Source organism: Nannobrachium achirus (assembly GCF_963921795.1).
Source record: "Nannobrachium achirus genome assembly, chromosome: 23".
NCBI classification, from domain to species: Eukaryota; Metazoa; Chordata; class Actinopteri; order Myctophiformes; family Myctophidae; genus Nannobrachium; species Nannobrachium achirus.
In genome coordinates this window covers 3,115,070-3,125,099 of record NC_137830.1, presented here as the reverse complement: position 1 = coordinate 3,125,099, position 10,030 = coordinate 3,115,070, and the positions used below count along the sequence as shown (strand labels likewise).

General features: G+C 41.9%; 1 protein-coding gene across 1 annotated transcript in view; it reads right to left on the bottom strand.

Moving 5' to 3' along the window:
- The window catches only part of LOC308309076 (uncharacterized protein), a 244,490-nt gene that overhangs the window by 153,059 nt on the left and 81,401 nt on the right, over positions 1–10,030 (bottom strand). The gene's annotated exons all lie outside the window — the stretch shown is intronic.

Below are 10,030 nucleotides of genomic sequence, written 5' to 3'. Positions count from 1 at the left end.
AGAGTTTACAAATGAAACACTATACAAATGAAACCAAATGGACCCTTACGGGTCCATTTGGTTTCATTTGTATACTGTCAGAGTTAAGGGGAGACCTTGACATTTTAAAGTTTGAGAACTACTGATTTACACCAAAATGCAAGTTTAAATTGAATTCTGCAGTGAATCTCTGTATTAACAATTCAACAAGATTTTCTACAAGGCTCTCCCTCATTGTATCACGAGATACCTCTGAAAAGGAATATTGTGGAGACATTGTATCGTCTCAATGATATTTATCACCATATGGCCAACCCCTAGTGTCTGTCTGTCTCTAACTGTCTGTCTAACTGTCAAGTCTTCTCAACTCTTTCACAACAAAGTCCTGGCTTTTCCTTTGTGTTGTTGGCGGGATCGTTTCTTTGTTCACAACCACACGTAACAATTCGGACCGTTTTTACTCTGACAAAGATGTGCTTATTTGATACGCATTATTTGACACCTTCACCACCAGCAAAACCTCTGTGTCAGGGAAAAAAGAAATGTCCCCAAACTAAATGTCTTACATATTTAGATCACAAGCTCTCGTTAAAATATATATATTTTTTTAAACCCAAGGACAGAATTAATCATTTTCACTTGATTATGTCTTTCTCCAAACGATATTTAGTTTTGCAGGACTTGCCACAACGAAGTAGGGCATCAAATTATGATCAAAACATAATAAAAAAGGTGAAATACGGACATGCATCAGGGCTGGTTTTTCAGGAGCCAGGGAGCTTTTCAGATTTCACACATTCACTTCAACTTTTTTTTTCCAGCTTTAAACCTAAAATACTTCAAAACTTGCTAAACGTGAGGTTTGTGCTCTGTACTTGGTCTGCTCCTTTCCCCCCCCCCCCCCCCCCCCCCCCCCCCCCATCTACCCCAAGCCACCACCGAAAAGAGCCGCCAAAAATAGAGCTTGTAGATCTGCTATTTTTGGCTAATGTTGCCCTCAGAATAGGGATGCTAGGGTTCAAGCGGGTTAATGTAAAACATTAAATAAAAATCCTATCACACAAAGATTTGGCGGCCCCCCTTGTGGTAACTCTGAGGACCCCCTAGGGGTCCCGGACCCCCTGTTGAAGACCCCTGGTACAGCGGTTATTTGGATTGTCTTAGTTTGATGGTTGAATACGGGTGTAGTGTGTGTGTGAGTGCGTTCACGTCCGTCTGACTGTAGTTCTACAGTAATTCAAGTAGTGTTTTCTGTCATCTGTTTCTTTTTAACCGTTTGGCTGCAGTTACATTTATATTTCAAGAAGATCTTTTTTTAGGGACTTGTAAATTCAGAGATGCTGTGCGTGTGTGTACAGATCATGTGCTTTTGTGCTTAGCCTCCCAATGAATGACGATTAAACCTTTTTATTTCATACTCTGTGACGTCCTAAATAAATATTGTTTACAAAAAAATGCTTCTCTGACTGGAAAACAACTGAATGTGAGAATGTGTACCGGTGGTAAGTGCTGCTAGGGACCTTTTTAATACCTGACATTTTAAATGAAAGAGCATTACCTCATCAAAAGTAAATCAACAAAACTATCCACCTGTTTCTGCAGGAATCTAATGCAAATAAATGTATTTATGTCTGCTATTAAATCATCCAAGTTATCTCAGTTCCTACATGTCCACCACTAGGGGGTGTTAAACTGCTCGACTGTTAATGTTACTCTTTTTGGGACCGTACCTATATTCCCCAGGTTCTATGTTCCCCACTTTCTTACCACAGACATATCTGTGTTTCTTACCACCTAAACCTAACCTCAGTAAAACTAATGCAGGTTAACCTGTGGGGAACATAGAACCTGGGGAACATAGGGTGGACCCCCTCTTTTTGACCGCTTGTATCCTGTATTAGCCTTTCTTTACAACACTACAACAACATTCTAGACCTAGACCTGATATGGTCATTCATGGCTGCTCAGCTAGGTCTTATGCCTTATGCCTTAACTTCTTTGCCTTTTTTTTTTTACTATTTTGAAAAACATTTTTAAATAATTCAAATGCTGATCTACATCTACACTGATCTACACTAAACAAAAGGCAAAGAAGTTAAGGCATAAGGCATAAGACCTGGATCATAATAGAGCCCTTAGCCTCTTATAAACGGTGTTGTGAACTGTTCTTTTAACTGCATAAATAAACGGGCCAATCTCAGGCTAGTCTGGCATAGCGCTCATCTTGCAGAGAAAGGGATGAGGATGGATTTCTGCTGCCTCTGCCAGGTTGCAACAGTCTGAGCAGTGTAGCTCTGATCCTGAACATGCAGTGGTGGAAAAGGTACTCACGTTTTACCCAGTAAAGTTAGCCTAGGCTACTACAGCCAAGATGCAGCGCACAACGGTCTGCAATCGGACTCAGGGGGAAAACCTCGCATTGCGCTCATCTTCTATATGACAAAGGGATGAGTCAGTCTGGCTGCGGCTCTGCCAAGTCAGTGGCACAACGGGCTGTGCGTTGGTCTGTCGAGGGGAGCCTCGGTTGCAAGTCCCGCTTCCTCGCATCATTACATTCAGATGAACTGGATCAATTCAATTCTATTCAAAGGAGCTTTATTGGCATGAGAAAACATAACGTTTACATTGCCAAAGCACGTTCAAATCATACTAAAAACAGTTGAAAATGGGGAAAGTTGGGGAAGGGGGATAGCCTACAGACTACACAGTATTATTATGTAAACAGAGCTATGTCACATTGTGCCGTTATGTACAGTAGGCTATATACAGGGTATGAAGCTTTTTGGAACTAATAGCAGCATTTCTTTTTTCTCAATACGATTTCAATAGAAGGAACAAATAAGGGAAAAGATAAAAGCCTCAAATTGAAAACATGTTTAAAGGTACTTTAGGTCTGGATGCCAGTCAATGGTTTGTAATAATTTATTTGTGACACTTGCTTTGGCAATGTAAACGTATGTTTTCTCATGCCAATAAAGCTCCTTTGAATTGAATTGAATTGTAATCCTTAGAGTGGTTGTATTCCATTCTGTAGCCTTCTTTTATCACATCAGTTCACACTGCTGTGTTTGCACATTGTTGTATTTCTCCCAGTAGGTATGGGAGTTTTTTTGTCTTTGGTCATGTTTTCAAACTCACTTCGGGTGTGTGTAATCTGTGGGAAGTATGTGTCTCTGTTGTCTTGGTAGGTGGTTAGAAAGTGTAGCTCTGTTTCTACCACATTTTGTGTGCAGTGGGCATAGCCTGTCTTCCCTTGGGAGCGGGGTCTGTCTGTGTTTCTCTATGGCAAGGCTGTGTTCGCTGAGTCTGTACCTGTAGTCAAGGCTTTCCTGAGTTTTGGGTTGTTTACTGTGCTCAGATATTCTGCCAATGTATATTTTCTTTTTAGTGCTAGATAGCATTCCATTTGCTTCGGTTTTGGGTTCTCTTTCCAGTATGTCAGGTAGCTTTCTTTTTGTTTTCTTATAATCTGGTTTGGTCCAATGGGATTTCCGTCTGGTAGTTGTGCTTGTCCCTGGGCCAGCTGACTCAGTGGGCATCCCTGTAGGTTTTCACTATGGTTGAGGGCTATATGAATTATGAAGCGTGTCTGGGTTGCCTTCTTTTAGATGTTTATAACATTGAAGTGCTCTCTTTTTTACTTTGATAATGAGTGGGTATCGTCCTAATTCTGCAATGTTTAGGGCTGTCAGTCACGATTATGACATTTTAAATGACGATTAATTGTCACTCAAATAATTGCGATTAACGATTTAATTGTGTTTTTGTCGTTGACAATTACATTTCTGTTTGGCTTGTAGGCTTTGTTTCTTTGGCTAACCCTAACCCAAGTTGCACATGGCAGATATGACACATAACTTAAATATACAAAGAAATGAAGGACATACCCCAACTTTATACTTTAAAAAAGAACATTGATAGTGGAAATAGCCAATCTACAAGCTCACAACGCGTCGCATGTCAAATAATTGCGATTAGACGATTATGTAATAATTGTGACAGCCCTAGTATTGTTTGTTGTTTTAAGTCGGGTGCAGAGTTTTTGTTACTTCCCTATGAAAAGTACTGTGCTCTATCCATCTGTCATTCAGTGCTCTATCAGATACATAATGACCATCTTTAATCTGTGTTTTAATGTTGTCTTGTAGATCTCAGCTTTTCCAGGAGTTCTGGCCTTGTTGGCCTCAGAGGAAAAACCCTAAACTGGTAAGTAAATAATAATACTGTATGTGTTTGTGTATAGGCTACTAACACTAAACCCTCACTGGTAAGTAGACACTATATAGTGTACACTTACTAAATTATAAACCTACACTGGTAAGTAGACAGTAACTAGTCCCAGGCACATTCGCCTATGATTTTTTCACCTACATGGATTTGGTCTTTTCGCGTGGAACTTTCGCCGTTGAGGAAAGCCTTTTCACCAGGCCTGTCTGGCCGATTCACCGCAGTTGAAGAGCCATTTCGCCTACCATCAGACTGTCCATGTTTGCATGCAGTGGTGTTACCTCACCTGTGTGTGTGTGTGTGTGTGTGTGTGTGTGTGTGTGTGTGTGTGTGTGTGTGTGTGTGTGTGTGTGTGTGTGGTTTAGTATTGGTCTAGTATTAGTGTGTGTTAATGTTGTTAACTATGCGTGATGAGCTTGTAGATGTGCTTTAGTTAAACATGGCTTTTTTCACCCTCCAGATCTCACACTGACCACTCCGTTGTGTGTGTGTGTGTGTGTGTGTGTGTGTGTGTGTGTGTGTGTGTGTGTGTAGCCATGAACCGGGTGCAGCTGCTGGGCAGGTGACCCCGTCATGAGGCAGGTGGAGGGGCGTAACCCCGTCACCATCTTCTCCATGGCAACCAACGAGATGTGGCGCTCCACCCAGACGGAGCACAAGGATGGAGAAACAGCAGGAGGTGGAGGTGGGTACCATGGTGGGGTTTAATGACAAACTACGTCAGGAGTGGAGAAACTTTGATGATGGAGAGGACAACTATATTTCCACACTCACTCCAGAGGAACACAATGCATATGCTGTCAAAAATAGCCAATCTACAAGCTCAAAATCACCTGTAATGGTCATAGCAATATGTTTTCTACTGTCATTGTGGACAAATAATTTCTGATATTTTCAGTTTTTCTCCAAAACCTCTAAAAAACTATTTACGTCTTGTTTTATATAAGACTTTTTTTTGTGTGTGTGACTTTTTTTGCGATTTTGTTTGTTCCAAAAGAAGAAGCTTCATCATTTCATTATTAATCGTTCCATGACAATGTTTTTGTTCAATGAGGTTTGGTATTATAGATGGAAATGTGTCTGTTTTCTGTGTTTCCCTCATGTTTAGACTAGTCATGTAGTGAGTTACAGATGTCCAAAATAGGACCGTAATCTTTAGCTTGCGGTCCTTGGACTTTTGGTATTTTGCTGAGAGGCCCCTGAACCATCTTAAGTTGAGTAGCCCTGATCTAGACCAGTGGTTCTCAACTTGTGTAGTAAGGGAAAGTTAGCAGTCTTTGACCAATCAGGGAACTAAATCCTTACCAATAGCTTTCTTCACAAATGTGTTCATAAAGGTGTCTACTATCACCTCTGAACTTTCTCAATCACAACTCCCTTGAGAAACTTTGTGGGAGCCAATCAAAGTTGGGGGTATCGGGAAACCCTGGGCCTGGGATTAAAGGGGAAAAAATAAAAAAAATGGCCAGTATGAGTGTATGAGGTGTGTAATTAGGGTATTTTCAACCATTCGTTTACAGTTAACTAGCCTACAGCCCCTTGGTGGAGCCTACAGCCCCTTGGTGTGAAGCAGACAGACTGTGATGTTGCTCTCTCTGGAACTGCCTCCCTCCCCCTCACTCCATCTCTGCTTGCAGGCAGTTGAGACTGGGAGTGCGCTGCTTGTTGACGCCCATTTGTGATGTAAATCGCATCACAGGACAGCCGCCTACAGGCCGAAATTTGGCAAAATATTTTAAACATTTGGGGATTATGAGAAGTAGAGACACATCTGAAGGTGATAAAGTTGATGTTGGGCAAGGTACATGCGTTATTGATTTTTGTATTATGTTTTTTAGACAATTGAACAACTGCTGAACGTGGAGTTACAGATGGAAACACACACACACAAACACACTATTTTTTGGGGCGATTCTAATTAAGTTTGTGGGATATGACTTCTTGGCTTAACAAAGGGATTAACAGGACACAGGTGAACTCGAATGACATGATTGGCTAAGGCTTAGCCAATCATGTCATTCGAGTTCACCTGTGTCCTGTTAATCCCTTTGTTTTAAACCCTGTGTTTGAGTGTTCCTTGTCAGATTGCATCATGTTATCCTGTGTGTCATGATGTGTGCTTAGCCACCTGATCTTGAATAGTTTTCATGAATTCAAACCCTACTCAAACAATTTTCTTTTATTGCCAATATTATATGTCTCGTGGCATATTTTATCGCCAAGGAGTATTTTTTTACAGATAACTAATGGTTGGAATGGATTCAGCAGCCACAAAATACCCTAATTACACACCTCATACGCTCATATTGGCCATTCTTTTTATTTTTTCCCCCTTTAATCCCAGGCCCTCGGGATACCCCCAACTTTGATTGGCTCCCACAAAATGCTCACAACGTGAGGTGTTGAGAGCATATAGATCTGCTATTTTCACAATAGAACAAAATGTTATACAAAATGTAATGCCTCAACTCTTATTGCTTGTCAGGGTGGGGGGTCCCCAGTTAAAATTTGATTATTTTGGGGGTCCCCAGTTTAAGTATGGTTATTTTGGCAAATTTGTAGTGCCTTTGTCTTCCCTGTGTATTTTTGGTTTCTTCCTGAAAGCTGAAAGCCTCTGAGTCAAAAGGACCGGTCGAAAAACACTGATTTAATGACATCATAAACTCATCCCCTCCCCTTTTACCATTCACCCAACACTGTGGGTGTGGCTAACTTCAGCTTGGTCACCACCCACCATGACAACCAGGCATACTTAATGAACTGGGGGGTGTAGCCACATAAAATCGTAATTTTAACTCTTTCTGTACACCTTTTTTTTGTGGAAAAAATCCTTCTCCTAGTAAAATCATAATACCTGATCATCATGTTTTAGCGTAGAAAAAAAACATGGCACTGCATCTTTAAAAGTTTTCTCTCTCTCTCTCTCTCTCTCTCTCTCTCTCTTTCGTCCAATCAGGCGTCACCGGATCAGGACACGCCCGCGACCGCCGCGCTGGTCGACCAATCGGAGCAGCGGAGGGGGCGGGACCAAGGAGGGCCCGCCGCTTTCGACGGGCCGCGTCGGAGGGAGGAGGAGGAGATGATTGGCAGCCAGAGCGTCCAATCGGAGGAGGAGGAGGAGCTGCAGGGGTCTCAGGAGTCGTCGGACTTTGACATCCCGTGCTCGCCCGGGTCCCAAGCCCCGCCCATACAGGAACTGGCCCAGTTCTACAGGAAGCTGGCGTCCGGAGAGGAAGTGGTCACCAGGAGAGGAAGTCAGGGTTCCACGTGAGGTGTGGGGACCCCCCTCAGAGACCCCCACGGGGGTCCTTGAGGGGGTCCTTGAGGGGGTCCAGGGGGTCCTTGAGGGGGTCCAGGGGGTCCAACGTTAAATGTGTTCATTTAGCATCACAATCCGGAATTATGTAATACTTTAGATATTAAAAGATAGCAGACATACGAGCTTGTAGATCTGCTATTTTTGGAAAAATCTTGAAAATGTGTGCAAATCTTTTTTCAAAGCAGACTTTTGTAACTCAAATCTCTGCTTCTGTGGGGTCCCTGGAACAATATGTTTTGAGATGGGGGTCCACAGCCAAATACTTGTAATTTTGGGGGTCCTTGATATGAAAAGGTTTGAGAACCACTGAGTTAGAAGAAGGATTTAGACGATATTTATAGAATCGGGTCAAAATTATTCAAGGGGTCCCTGGAACAAATTATTTTCAGATGGGGGGTCCACGGCCAAATGCATATCATTCCAGGGGTCCTTGACATGAAAAGGTATTATTTATGTTTTTCAATAACCTTTATATTTAGAAGACAAGTGTAGAGTCTGCCTCAGTGGTTAAAGGGATTGTGATGCTAAATTATATATTTCACACCAAAAAATATATATATTTTTTTCCTATTGGTTCCACAAGCCATGAAGCCTTGAATTAATTCAAGAGTATTTAGTTTTCCTTACATTCCTGACTCTGAGACAGTAATCTGACAACTGATCATCTGTCAATAGGAGACTCTTTGAGACTCTGTCCCTCCTCAAACTATGGACCCTAACCCTACAGTATGTGACAGAAAACGATTTATTTTTATTTTTGGTGAACTACTCCTCCTCAATTCGATATGTGTGTGTGTTTAAAATGTTCCATCAGAGTTTGTGTCAGAGTTTTGACAGTCAAATGTTTACACCAATAGCCAGAGTTCTCTGGAAGAATCAGGTGTTTCTATAAAGAATATTTCTTTGTTACCAAGTGTTTCTGTAAAGTTAAGTTCATTAAGGTCATGGTTTTGGAGTCATTGACCAATCAGAAGAGCAGTAAAAGCTGATGACATCACAGACTATCTTTGATGATTCATTGTCTTGATAATTCTGATGTTTTCTTTTCTGTGTATTTGTATACTGTATATATTTACTGTATATTTTGTATTTGTATACTGTATATATTTACTGTATATTTTGTATTTGTATACTGTATATATTTACTGTATATTTTGTATTTGTTAACATGTTATTGAGGTTCTAGATAATGAGTGAAATAAAACAGACATAGTTAATTTAGTGATGGACGTCCCTCATTTAAACATAATGCTTCACTTTGATGACGACTGATAAGTGTTCATTTTCTTCTTATTTTCTTGTTGACATATTTTCTTGCCTTTTATATATATATTTTTAAAAGAGAGTAATTAGACATTTACCCTGGACCCATTCTAGTGAAAATAGCAGATCTACAAGCTCTACCCACCTTCACCCACTTTCATCTTAAACTACAACAGCCTGGTTTAAATGAGCTGAAAAGCTCGTTTTGCCTTTCAAAATAATAAAGTCTGTTCACAATTCCTGCAGGGTAAACCTGGTTTCAGCTGAGGTGATCATGTCTTGTCCAACACACAGGAGAGAAACATGCCACTCATAAACACCTCAACACTTAGGGCTCGGCTCATACATACACATGCACACTGAAATGAGCAGATCTACAAGTTCACAGCACATTGCTGACGCCACAAGAGGAGAGCTTGTAGATCAGCTATTTCCGGTCCATGAAGCCGCTATGCAACAGAGTGTCCTGGAACGACGCTTGAGTCTCTCTCTCTCTCTCTCTCTCACTCAAGCACACACACACACACACACACACACACACACACACACACACACACACACACACACACACACCTGCAGTTTACTGTAAGTCACGTGACTTCAGGAACTAACTCTCTCTGCACAAACCACTCCTCCCTCCTCTTTGAGGAAGAGAGAAAAGTTCTTTGTTCTCTTTTAACAGTTGTTTTCACAGTAAGGAGAGACAGAGAGAGATGTGGAACACGACGCACACAGACAGAAGACGGACATTTTGCTGTTAAAACTTGTGAACAGAGTGAGTAGAAATGGTCTGGATTTGTTTATATTTTTAGAACCTCACTAATACAGTAGGTCGCTTATCTCCCGATTAGGGAGTCTTACTGGTTGCGACCATAGGTCGCAACCACCAAAACCACCACCGGCTGTCTGTGGGTCAGTCAGTCCGTCCGTCACACTTTTGCCCTGCTCATATCTCCGCAACCGTTGCCCCCATCCATGCCAAATTTTGCACACACACTCCTTGACTGCCAAACTACAACCTCCAAGGACCCCCGCACCCCCAGGGACCCCCAGGTCCCTGGGGGACCCCCAGATGTAAAAAATGACCAAATGTGCAAAAATGACCAAATGACCACCCCAACGGGGCTGCTCACGGGGAATTCCCGGGGACCACCGACTCCTGGTGCTCCAGAACGGATGCTAAAGTGGTGGCGCCCCCAGTGGAGGACCCCCTGCCACTGCAGTGCACATAAAATGCCGTAA